Source organism: Mauremys mutica, chromosome 4 (assembly GCF_020497125.1).
Source record: "Mauremys mutica isolate MM-2020 ecotype Southern chromosome 4, ASM2049712v1, whole genome shotgun sequence".
Classification (NCBI taxonomy): domain Eukaryota; kingdom Metazoa; phylum Chordata; order Testudines; family Geoemydidae; genus Mauremys; species Mauremys mutica.
In genome coordinates this window covers 137,391,634-137,404,821 of record NC_059075.1, presented here as the reverse complement: position 1 = coordinate 137,404,821, position 13,188 = coordinate 137,391,634, and the positions used below count along the sequence as shown (strand labels likewise).

The 13,188-nt window shown below is 49.4% G+C and overlaps 1 protein-coding gene across 4 annotated transcripts in view; it reads left to right on the top strand.

Moving 5' to 3' along the window:
• LRRN2 (leucine rich repeat neuronal 2) overlaps positions 1-13,188 on the top strand; it is a 97,594-nt gene that overhangs the window by 76,059 nt on the left and 8,347 nt on the right. Inside the window, exon 1 of one of the 4 annotated variants that reach the window (XM_045017151.1) lies at positions 1,794-1,916. The exons of 2 other annotated variants lie outside the window; for them this stretch is intronic. The gene's annotated coding sequence lies outside the window, so the exon portion shown is untranslated. Of the gene's footprint in view, positions 1-1,793; positions 1,917-2,614; positions 2,741-13,188 lie in introns of those variants that run through there. One more of the 4 variants, XM_045017152.1, reaches the window with a different exon arrangement.

Sequence of the window (13,188 nt, the reverse complement as noted above, 5' to 3'; positions counted from 1 at the left end):
TGAAGAATTCTTCTGTTGACCTAGCTGCTGCCTATAGGGGAGGTGGATTAATTACAGCAACAGGAGAACCCCTCCCATCGCTGGTGTGTCTACCCTGAAGCGCTTCAGCAGTGCTGCTGGGCTGCTGCAGTGTTTCTAGAGATGACATAAGATTCCTTCCAAGGGGGTAATAAAAAAAAGCCACCCTCTGGGTATGCAAACAGCTGTGGCACAACAGACTAAAGGACTAGTTAAACAACACATGGAGATCAACCAGTTCAGCACGTTGTCTGTAGCTCAGCCGTTCTGCCTGGGCAAGAATCTTGTTCGTTTTGTCACATGCAAATAATATCAAGGTAGCCACATGCCCCCATGCTGTAGATCTCTGTGGGCCGAGCTGGGCCTGAGGGGGTGCACCCAAAGCCCTCTGAAATCAATGAGAATCTTTCCACTGACTTCCGCGGGCAACAGGTCAGATGCCTTGGCTGCCCTGACTCTGTTATTTAGAAAGAAAGCTGCTGCCTGCTCCTGCCGCTTCACTTGGGCCTCTGGCAGGTTCCATACAGGAAAGGAAAAGGGCCGAGGAGCAAAGTAAATGGAATACAGAAATCCAGGAAATTAAAATCTCTGGCTCCAAACAGAGCAGGAAAGCAGCAGCAACGTAAGTAGCCCAGCTGCCAGGAAGGTGCTGCCATCCAGTTGTAGCACCTCCCCTCAGTACGTCTCTGAACGCAGAAAGAAAAGGGGGGAACATTCATTTGAGTCCAAGGCGCTCGGGGACAGGGAGTGGATCCAGCTGTGCTCAAGGACCGTGCTGCTGAGTGCTTTGCAGGACGTCCCTGGGTATGTCTCAGAAGGAGGTACTGTGGCGGGCGGAGTAGGGAGGCTGCTTTCTTTCATGCACCTCTGGCATTGCTAGCGATGCTTCTGAGTGCTACAGGTGAGGACAGACCCTGTTGCTCAGGGGTATCGGTGGTGATCTCCTGAGGCTATTGGCATCAGGAGGGCTGCATCTCAGCTGCTGTCAGCTGAAGGGAGCAAGGTCTGAAGCAGTAAATTGCCAAGTGCTGCTTGGTGTGACAGGCCTCCGCAGTTCCAGCAGGTGTCACGTGGCTCAGACATTGAATTCCCAGTCACACAGCGAGCGCTTGTCTTTCTTACAGACTCCAGCAAGCAGCCCTGTAGGGCCAGGCTTTCAAACTGAAGATAACAATCATAATAATAATAATAATAATAATAATAATAATAAAGCCTCCTAAAACCCAGACTCTGAGCCCACAACTCCCTGCAAACAAGCAGGAACAGACTGCAGGCATCATGCAGTGAGTATGTGCACTTTGGGAACGCCAAGAAGCAAGTGCCCTATCAGCTCTCCCCTAGCTGCCGTGGGGGTCGGATCCAGCTCCCATGAGAGTCTTCCCATTGACTGGAATGGGAGCTAGATCAGACCCTAATATCTTCTACAGCCTCCTTCATCCCAAAACACCTGACAGCTTTGCAGGCATTGTCTTTGCAAGCCACTGCAAATGCAGCCAGTTCTGGGGAGGAACCTCACAGCAGCTTAACAGTGTATGCTCAGAGTTTAGGACAGGGAATGAAGAGAAATATTATATCCCATTAGAACTGCAGGGGGAAATTAGTTAATACCCTGGTATTCAGAGAGAACAGCAGGTTTAACAATCCCTACCCTTGTGAAAAAAATCCATGGGCTCTTCAGTAGGAACATAGAGATTGCCAGGCTGGGTCAGATTTGAGGTTTATCTAATCCATGATCCCATCTCTGACAGTAGTCAGCACCAGCTGCTACAGAGGAAGGTGCAAGAACCCCACAGAAGGCAGAGGTTGGCTAATCAGTGACTACAAGTGGCTAAGATGTTGGTTTTACATCTCACCCACAAGACTGGGACTGGACCTGGAGCTGTCCTGAATTCTAGGAGGTAAAGTTACATCTTTGCCTTAAATGCCCAGCTATGCCACTTGGGCAAGTCACTTTGTTTCTCTTGTGGTAGAGAAGAGACAGGGCTGCGTTATAATGGGTATACATGTGGTTCTCTCTGAATCCCAGACTGGTTGACACATCTTGTGCTGCCTAATGTCACGCCCTAAATTCTGGCCTGGACTCCACATTCATAGAAGGGGCTGTTGGCAACACTACGGTGGGGCATTGCTTTCTCTGCAGCAGTGGGATAATAATACCCACCTTGCAAAGTGCTTTGAGATCTACAGGTGGAAAAAGCCATTAACAAGAAATGAGCGCTGCTGACTTCTGCTTGCTCCCCAGCCTCAGGAATAAAGAGAACCACTCAAAACCTCTTCTTACATCCACACACTTCTGACATCAGCATCTCCATTTGCAGAGATTATTCCCCTACCGCGCCCAGCGAAACACATCAGCGTTGGGGAGACATTACAACTCAAACACGAGCGTCTCAGGCGGCTCTTCCCACTTCAGAGTCGCTTCCCCTTTCTCCCTGCAGTCACTTTTTGGCACAGTGCAATAAAACAGTAAATGACTTTGCATGCTACCTACAGGCATCTTCAGTTCCTAATTAAGAAATAATGAGGCACACTTCATTCTAGGCTGTGTAACACATAAATGACAACCAGCAGGCTCCCTCCCCATCCCCTTCTACCACCCATCTCAGTTTTATTTCAGCTAAGGAATGAATCTTCCTGGCTCCTTGCTCTCATTTTCACAGGGCAGAGAGTGTGAACAATGGGCAAGTTCCTGTTATATCAATGGGTGACGGAGCCTGGAATGGTATGGAAACCTTGTGCTATTGCTCTACTCTGTTCAGATTCTGAGACCACGGCCATCACCATGGCACATGATAGGCAAAGAGACTCTCTGGTCCTTCTCTCAGAGGCTCTCGGTACCCGCCTAGATTTCCTGCATGCTGTGACCTTGTGGGGGGATGTGTCAGTGGGAAATCCAAGGGTGCTTGACATCTTTGCAAGTGAAGCCACTAATATGGTGCCTAAATATGGACTCAGGTGCCCAACTTTAGGCACCTTGTGTTTGAAAAACGTGGCCTTTGTCTTTTCTCTCTTCTGTGGGTAAGAAGAGGGATTGGTTTGTTAGTCGAACGCAACATCTAATCGCAGAGGCTGAGGGGAGTCCTACCATGGACATTCTTTGTTTCCATTGTTATTTGGGGGCAGAGGTTGACCCTTTAAGAGCTCCAAGTCTGGGCCTTGCGTGGCCGGAGAGGAGGGAAGTTTGGCCTCTGAACAATGCTTTGCCTCAGGGGAAATATGGAGGGATGGGAGTTCATGTCTCCCATCAAGGCAGGTCTCACAGCCCATTGTTATTTGTATTATGGTTGCACCTAGGGCTTCAACCAAGATTGGAGCCCGTTGTGCAAGGCTCTGTACAGATGCAGAGCAAGGGCAGTTCCTATCCTGACAAACTCACAGTCTAAGGGCTGGGCTACACTGGAAATGTACATCGGCATAGTAAAAATCCACACCCCTCAGAGACATAGCTAAGCTGACCTAAACCTAGACAATGCTAGGTCAATGGAAAAAATCTTCTGTCACCCTAGCTACCACCTCCTGGGGAGGTGGATGAACTGCAGCAATGGGAGATCCCCTCCCGTTGGCGTAGTGTGTGTCTACACTGAAGTGCTACAGTGGTGCAGCTGCAGCACTGCAACTGTAGCATTTTCAGTGTAGACATAGTCTAAATGAGCAAGAGAAAGGAAGAGTTATTATCCCCACAGGAGGGGGCAGTCCTCAGCTGATGTAGCTTCCTAGGCAACCCTCCCCTCTGCTGGCCGCAGTGTAGGGGTGTGTGAGGAGGAGCAGGAGGGGGACTGGCAGGAGCAGGATGCACGCTAGCAATCACCACCCGTTTTGTGTGGTTACTTGAGGCTGCTCTAAAGAGCACTGGAGCTGAGGCTAGTGCAGAAGCAGCCTCAAGATCACCCAGACACCTTGCTCTCCCACGATCTCTCCACACCCTCCACCCTTCCTGCCCTGAACATGATGGAGGAAGAGTCTCTTTTCAGGCAGACGCCTCTGTAAGTGGCAGCAGTAAGGGAAGTGGGAAGACCAGAAAAAAAAAAAAGCACATGGCAGTTTAATGGGATTATTGCGCTCTGAGCAGCCCAGCAGGAGCCCTTAAAAGGAAGTTTGTCAACAGGAGCACAAGTGCATCTTGTGCAGTTTGCTGAGGTCTCTCTCCGTCTCCCCCTCCTCCCTCCCTCTCCCTTTCCCCTTTGCTGCAGTTTATCTCTTCGCAGGGAGACTAAAGTTTATCAGAGTTCAACTCGATTACGCCAGCCATATGTTTGTGAGGCCTCAGCCCCGCGCAAGGGGAGGCGATGCTGTAGCAGTCAGCACAACGCGGGCCTGGGGTGATCCATCACTGCTCAGAGCTGTAATGTGACGGGGACGCTGCTGCTCTTGCTGCATTTCTGCAACAGAAGCTAAGCACTGGCAGGGGAGGAGGCGGGAAGGGTGGGGATTAGCAGGTTCCTGCACGTTTCCTTCACTGCGCAGGAAACACTCCAAAGGGGTGCCCTGTTTCTATGGGTCCAGATCCTGAGGGGCACCACGCCACTTATTTCTACCTAGGAGAGCTCCGCCCCAGCATGGCCAATCCTGGGCATGGCCAGGCTGAGACAGTAGAGGGGCTGCTCAGGTGTTCTTAGCCAGGGCCAACAGAGGCCCAGGTGGGATGAAGAGCTGATGCCAAAGTGTAACGATGCTGGTTCCGGCGGGACCCAACTGAGAGTGCCAATTCAGGACAAATTGCTTAAAACAGGGCAGTTACCGCCCAAGGCTGGGGTTTTTCCACCTCTAAGGCAAACCAAACCAGCCAGACAAAGAGGACTTTGGGTTCAGTCCACTGGCTAACCACCAGTCACACAAGCAATCAGGGCCAGTGCAAGGAAGTTTCGCGTCGTAGGTGAAACTTCCACCTCGCGCCCCCCCCCCAGCCCTGCAGCAGCTCCCCACCCCCCCCCTGCCCTGAGGCGCCCCCCCCCTGACAGCTCCCCACCTCCTGGCTCAGGGAGCCATGCGGTACCTCCCCACCCCAGCTCACCTCTGCTCCGCGTCCTCCCCAAGCACGCCGCCCCCACTCTAATTCTCCTCCCAGGCTTGCTGCGCCAAACAGCTGATGGGCGCCGCAAGCCTGGGAGGCAGGAGAATTAGAGCGGGGGCAGCGTGCTGGGGGAGGACGCGGAGCAGAGGTGAGGAGCCCTGTGGCAGCCCCCCCCCCGCCCTGAGGCACCCCCGCGGAAGCTCCCCACCCCCTGGCCTTGCGCCACAAGCCTGGGAGGCGGGAGAAGCAAAGCAGCGACTGCGCGGTGGAACCCCCGAGCTGCCGGCGGCGTGCTGACACAGGGGAACCCCTGGGCTGCCGGCAGCGGCTCAGACTCCCTCTCCCTCCCAGCGCAGCGGCCGCTGAAACAGCTTTAAATTTGGGGGGGGGTGGCGCCGCTTTTTGGCACCCCCAAATCTTGGCACCCTTGGCAACCGCCTAGTTGGCCTAAATGGTAGCACCGGCCCTGCAAGCAATTCCCTTAGACACCCCAGTTTCCCAATATCAGCGCCAGTGCCACTCGTCCTGGGGATGAATGGTTATGAAAACCAACACCCCAGTAAAAGAAAAAAGGATTCTCTTGATCCCAAAGAACCAAGCCCCAGACCCAGGTCAATATACAAATCAGATCCTACCCACAAATCACGCTGTTGCCAATCCTTTAGAATCTAAAATCTAAAGGTTTATGCATAAAAGGAAAAAGATATAGATGAGAGCTAGAATTGGTTAAATGGAATCAATTACATACAGTAACGGCAAAGTTCTTGGTTCAGGCTTGTAGCAGTGATAGAATAAACTGCTGGTTCAAATTAGGTCTCTGGAGTACAGTACATCCCCAGCTGGGATGGGTCATTCAGTCCTTTGTTTAGAGCTTCTGTTTGTAGCAAAGTCCCTCCAGAGGTAAGACGCAGGATTGAAGACAAGACGGAGATGAGGCATCAGCCTTTTATAGTCTTTTCCAGGTGTAAGAACACCTCTTTGTTCTTACTGTGCAATATTACAGCAAAATGGAGTCTGGAGTCACATAGGCAAGTTCCTGCATACTTTGCTGAGTTACAAGGCATAACTGCCTTTTCTCAATGGGTCAATTGTATAGCTGATGGTCCTTAATGGGCCATCAAGCAGGCTAGGCAGAGCTGACACCAACTTGTCTGAGATGTTACCCAGAAGCATAGCATAAATTTGAAGTACAGACAGTATAGAGCCAATATTCATAACTTCAACTACAAAAATGATACACACATATAGACACCATATTTATAACCAGCAAACCATAACCTTGTCTTAGACACCTCATTTAACCCCCCTTTATACAAGATTTGGTGCCACTACAGGACTTTGGTTGCAACCTATTATGCTGCATTGTGCCCCAGAGGCAGCCATGGGGAACCCAGTAAGTACAGAGCGCTGTAAGAGTGCCTTGGAAAGGGCAGCCTTTGCCGCAGATGTTGCATGAGAAGCCAGCAGCGCTCCGCTCTGTGGGTGTTATTGTGCAGCTGTAGCTACAGTGAATCATAGACTATCAGGGTTGGAAGGGACCTCAGGAGGTCATCTAGTCCCACCCCCTGCTCAAAGCAGGACCAATCCCCAGACAGATTTTTGCCCCAGATCCCTAAAGGATTGAATTCACAACCCTGAGTTTAACAGGCCAATGCTCAAACCACTGAGCTATCCCTCCCCACGTTGATGTGGGTGCATGGAGTATAGGAGGGCGCAGGGATCGTTGTAGGGTATAGAGGAGTAACTGCACAGTGGCATGAATAAAGGATTCTTACAGAACCCCTAACTAACCAAAACAGCCACCTGAATCAGTAACTATCATCCGTTCTGAGTGTGCCAAGCCCAGGGACTAAAAATACCTGGAGACTCACAGAGGCACAGTGGTGAGGGTTTAATGAGGTGCACTGAACTGTTAGGACTATGGACTGTGTATGTTAATGCAACCCCCAAAATCTGCAGCTGCTGCCTGGAGCCAGGCCTGCACTCCCTATTACCCTGACATTGCCGGTGCGACTGCCTGGACCCATGCCACAACCTTTTATCCACGCTCCCTGGGAAGTGCTGCCTAGAATCAGTGCTGCCCCAGTACTGTGGGGCAGAGGCAGCCCTTTCACAGGGAGGTGGGGGAATCTAGCAGGTTTACAGATGATAAAAGCCTAACTGCTTGTAAGCTTTTCCTGCCAGAGCTGCTAAACAATTATCTGACCAATTTAGGGCAGGCGAGAGAGCAAGGCCATGAATCTCTATGGCCTAATGCTTTATAGTCTCCGGAGACAGCATTGGATAGAGCTTTACTAAGACCCCCACCTCCACGGCACTCAACAAAGGGGAGAAATACGGCCTCAAGTGGTTAACAATCCCTCACATGTTTGGACTTTAAAGACCAGGGACAAGTGGGAGAACAATGGGAGAGAGAGCTGCCTATTGTCCTATGCTGTGGACTCTTAATGTCCCCCTCCATGCATTCAAATAGGAAGACAGCACAGGGGAGGGGAAAGAAAGTCAGAAAAAAAGAAAATGCACATGCAATCCATGTGCACAGTGTGTGTGTCGCATCCTGCTCTTGTGGCTGGGCAACGTAACAAGATGAAAGCCTACTACCGTTAGTGCCTGTGCAAATTAGTGCTTTAGCTCATGTGGCAGAGGCTCGAGTGTTCAGTACTACAGAGGCAAGGTTCAATCCCTTGTTTACCTCCCTGCAGTGGGTTAGATGCATGTTCTCTATGTAAGTGTTAATGGAATGATGTTTCATAAAACTAACAATAGAAAAGACCTATTAGAACATCTATCCAGGTGCCTGGGGACCAGTACAATGTTGTTCCTAGGAAATTGGACAGGGAAGGTTATTCTCTGCTTGCCAATGTTCCAACCAACGGTGCTTCCATTAGTTCCTTGCATGAAAATATCTCCTTGCTCTTTACCACATGCTTCCTCAGCTTAAATTCCCCTCCAATCTCCTCTTGCCTTCAGTACTGGGTTCCTTCTGGATCTGGAGGAAGTGCGGGGGCTAGGTAGCTCACATGCGAGATGAGACCTAGAGCTGGGTGAAAATTTTCATCTGAAATATTTTTGGCAAAAAAATGCAGATTCAGAAACCCTGAAAGTTTTGCTAAGTCATGTTGACTTTGCCCGGTTGTTCTAGGTGAAAGCCCCTCCCTCAAAAAAAAAATCTGAAAAAAATCTGAAATAATTGTTTTGACATTTTCAAATTGGAACATCTCAGTTTTTCGCTTTGAAGTGATTTTTTGTTTAGAAATGTCCTTCAATATTATCTAAAAAAATTTAAAATATTTAAAATGATCAAAATTGAAATGAAACATCATTTTTTAAACTTTTCAATTTGACAAAAATTCCCACAATTTTTGGTTTCGGGGGTTGAGCTGAAACATTTTATTTATTTGAACTGAGAAATCTATTATTTGCCCAGCTCTAATGAGACTCATGAGAGAGGAGTAAGATGCAGCCTCCGACACTTCATCCAAGTCTCTCCTTATAGAACACTGATTCCAAATCTCCTCGCGCTGCCATGGATGGGTGATTGATCTGACAGGGACTGGACCCAAACATATTTGATGGAGCAGGCTGAGGGTTAATTGGGGAGAACTTTGTTTTTAAGTTTCTTGGGAAGTGGAGGTCTGACCCTGTCCCTCAGTCCTAGTGTAACTGCATGATGGGGGCAAGGCTCCATCCCATTTTAGCATCCACCCCTCTGGAGATTAGAAGTCCCTGGGAAATCTCTCGGGAGTGCTGGGATTGGTAACAATGACACAGCTTCTGTCCAGGCCATCCTGTGCTCCTTAAGTAAAGAAAAAACACTGGGAGATGGGGAACTAAGGTTCTCCCCAACCCCATTTTGCCTCCCTAAATTCCTGTTGCATTTTCAACTGGATGCAGCACTCGGCGGGACTTCCTGCCCTGATGCTGCTATGTGCTATTACACAGCAACTGCCTGGAAGTGTCCTTAGTTCAGTGGCAAGTGAAATCTAGCATCTGCTTTTGCTCTCTGATGCAAGCACTAAGCCCCAATTGTTCAGCCAAGCATTAAGCATGTGCTTAAATCCTAATGATTTCAACCGGATTTAAGCACAAACTTATTTTAAGTATGTGCATAAATGGTTTGCTGAGTTGGGGCTTAAATCAGCAGTGATGCCATGGAAGTCAATGGATTTTTACCAGTGTAAGGGCTTGTCTGCACATGAAAGTTATTCCGGAATAAGGTAGGATGCAAATTTAAAGCGGATTAACTATTCCTGATTGACTCCATTAAGTGGGAGGAGAATCAGAGCCATGAATGACGACATGAGGAAATAGCATCAAGCAAGGCGGGGATATTTCATGTGTGTGGGTGTGCCGAGAGAAAGTGAGAGTGTGAAAGTCTGAGTGAAAAGTGCTAGATAAATGTAAGCCATTATCATCATCCAGAGTTCCTGGTAAAGTGTTAAACATTTCGACAATCATCTCACTAGATAAACAGGCATGCCACTAATGAGCTTAACAACACTGCTAGTGTGAACACTTGCTCTCACCTGCTGTGTCTGATGAGAACATGTTGCAGAGTTAAAAAGAAATTTTATCCCCATGTTAGGTCTCATCCTAATCTCTACTAGTTAGAAAATGACTTAAATCCTGAAGCATGAGGTTTAATATGCAAAATGTAATACTCCAGACGAAGATTTAGCATTCGCTGTAATAACCCGGTATATTTTTGTTATCCATATAAATATCCGATCTCTTTTTTGACTCTGGCTAAATTCTTGACCTCAATGACTCCCTGTGGCAATGAGTTCCACAGTCTAATTACATGCCATGTGAAAAATAATTAAAAAAAATAAATAATCTAACAACAGGTACTGAGCCGGAAATGGTGTCAACAGAAAGGCTTTTGACTCCATAGGCCGGAAGCTGACGCTAGGTACTTTTCCTGGGTCCTTTTTCACAACCTTGAGGAAATAAAATAGTTCTTCCATATTATTATTGTAAAGAGGAAAGAATTCTATAGTATTTTCAGTGGCCTGAGAGATTTACAACAGCAGAAATGCCCATGGGTTTTAAAAGAAAGATGAGGGTCCATAAGGAAAGATGTAAAAATCAATGCAGCCTTCTCCTCCTTTAATGATGCTTTTGTGGGAGACAGTTTAAAAGCTGATGCCCTCACAGCAGACAAGCAGGGAAGTGCAGAGGATCAATTCTGGTGCAGAGACCAGAGTGAGTCAATGCTGATTAAACTTTGCTTGGAAGACTTTTATAGGGAAAGTAGGGGAGCTGTAAACCACGGCAGCCTTTGGAGAAACCTTCCTTCTTGCTCCTGTTTGCTTTGTTTTCCGGAGTGTGAGGTTTTCTGAGAGGGGGGAAAGTCACAGGAATGTGTATGATTTGTTTTGTAGCACTTTGTTGGTCAGGTTTTTGCAAATCGAAGACAGGGGCAGCAGGTTTGTATAATTTTTGGTGGTGCCCAGAATGGGTCCAAGTCCTGCCTTCCTCGCCCACCTGCTTTGTAAGCTGATATTTAAAAAAAAATAATAATGTAAAAATGGACTGGAAACAGTAAGTGTTTAACAGTTTCCCTATATTGCACAATGTGGGAGGATGAGGGCTCTGGCTGGGAGTGAGGGCTCCTGGGTGGGGCTGGGGATGAGGGGTTCACAGTGCAGGAGGGGGCTCAGAGCTAGGGCAGAGGGTTTGGGTGCGGGGGTGAGGGCTGCAGGGTGGGGCGGGGGATGAGGGGTTCACAGTGCAGGAGGGGGCTCAGAGCTGGGGCTGAGGGTTGGGGTGCAGGGGTGAGGGCTGCAGGGTGGGGCAGGGGATGAGGGGTTCACAGTGCAGGAGGGGGCTCAGAGCTGGGGCTGAGGGTTGGGGTGCAGGCAGGCTGCCCCGGGGTTGGGGCTAGAGAGGACTCCAAGTGCCCCCAGCCCCCTCCTCCCCAGCAGCACACTCACCTGGCATCATCACTGCACGTGCTCCTAGGGGCCAGGCCCCTCGGAGGTCCAGGAAGCCCCCTTGCCTCCCCTGTGGTGGGTGCCAGGGAGGTCGGGGGGAGGAAAGCTGCCATCATGTGTGCGCCTCCTCCCTCTGCAGACAGCAGCTGCACCGCCACCTCAGCCTGCCACCGGCACCGCTCCCTTTTGTAGCCAGCAGCGGCTGGCGAGGGAGCGCAGTGCAGAGTGGCAGGTCAGCTGCCCGCTGCCCAGGGCACCAGCAGGGATGCTCCAGGGGAGGTGCACAGGGGCAGCAAGCAGGGCCAGGGACGCTCTGGGGGAGGCGCGCAGGGCGGCAGGCGGGGCCGGGGGAGAGACCCGGCCCCGAACATTGGTGGAGCTGGGCCCCCGGGCCCTGAATTTGCTGGAGCATGGGCACCACGGGCCCATATAACTCGCCGCCCCTGATCGAAGACCAAGGTTGGTTTTGGTTCTGGGTCCTGTTTTCTCTGAAACCACAAAATATGGAGGAGATGATCAGATTGTTACTTATGGATTGCAGTAGCACCCACAATGCATTAGCTGCTGCGTACATGTAACAGCCCTCACCTTGGCTGTCATCAAAGCCTGAGTCTAGGATTCCCAGAGATAAAGCATGAATCTCTCCAGCTTGAGCTAAAGAACTACAGGCTTGTCTACATGAGAAGGTTGCACTGATATTCCTTGCGCTGGATTTTCTAAACTGATGCAAACCCATGAGTGGCTTATATCAGTTTAGTTAAGATTTGAAACTGTTTGTATTTCTCTTTTAATGAGAAAAGAGCCACATTATTTTGACATAAAAACCCCAACAGTCATTAGTCTGGATGAGGAACGGGGACTGGAGCAAGTTGCAGGGGCCAGGATCACATCCAGCCCAGAGAAGGTTAATAATTGCCTTGCTCCTACACAGGAACATTGGATAACCACTGAGGAACCCAGTTAGAGCTTCTGACTAGAGGGAGAATGGGCCACACCTGGGATCACTTCCGAGTGACCAGTCAGATGCCTTTATAAAGAGACGCCTCCCAGCAGCTGGAGCCTAGGAACTGTGGTTAGTAGTAGGGGTAGCTAAGAACTGTTGATACAGGGGTTAGTGAAATGGTGTTGGTTTAGTTTAGCTGCAACTCTCTTTCATCCCCATATTGCCTCAAGATGAAATAGGTGTTTTCTTTAGCTTTCTGAGCAGGGCCAATGCTTTCAATCAGAGGATCTCACAAAAATTCTCCCCTCCTTCACTTGGGGTAGCTCCAGGGCAAAAAGAAGTGAGGTGCTGTGCTCTATTCCTTCGTTTCCCCCCTTTCAACACACGTGCTTTCTCAGGAAACCAAGAGCGGATGTGATAGGGCTTTGCAGGGCGTGCTCCTGAAAACAATAGCTGGCATGTGCGGATGGTCTAGCGTAGAGTATCTCCTTGATACTATGGTGATGAGCATGATGTAAGAACTGATAGAATAGGAAATACAGGCGGCTGGACCCCTCTTTGGTGTCAGTCAGTGGGGCTCTGGGCAGGTGCAGGAGTCTGCAAAGAGACTCACTGCCGGATTGGGGGCCATGGTTAAATTAAAACTGCGAAGGGGTGGGTCCTGCTCCTCCCAGGGAAATGTTATTGACAACTCTCGACACTTGGCATAATCAGTCCATTCTAGAGACAGATAGGTCTTCTCTTCAGTGGAATCTCTGATAGTCCTGGGGCAAAGTCTTCTCTGTCTGGGATCCCAGTGGGGCATGGGGAAATCACATCAGGTTGCCGTTCCTGGATAGAAAAATGAGTCTCCTTCAACATGGCACTGCTCCAGACAAACCTTGAGGGAAGCCCTCTCGGCACAGCTGAACTCTTGTAGGAGGAGTTGGTGGGGATGTCACACACACGCAAAGAAATCTCATATGGATAGCTAGCTTCCCTGCAAAGAAGTCAAACTCTGTAGCAATCAAACCTGCAAAATGACGTCTGTCACACACTGTTATTCATCCTCTGCCTACCGCTCGTTATTAGTGATTCCCTGTCTGTCACTCATCATTAGCACCAACACAGCATATGGCCTGGTCAATTCATGTTATGGATTTAGCAATTTGACTTAATGGAGACGCTAAAGAAAAGAGGTGCTTAGAAAAGAGAATGGGGACTAATCCCTGGCTGGTGAACTCCTTTGAGATTGGTTTCTGTTTCATAGCACTCTATTTCAGTGTTTCTCAAACTGGGGT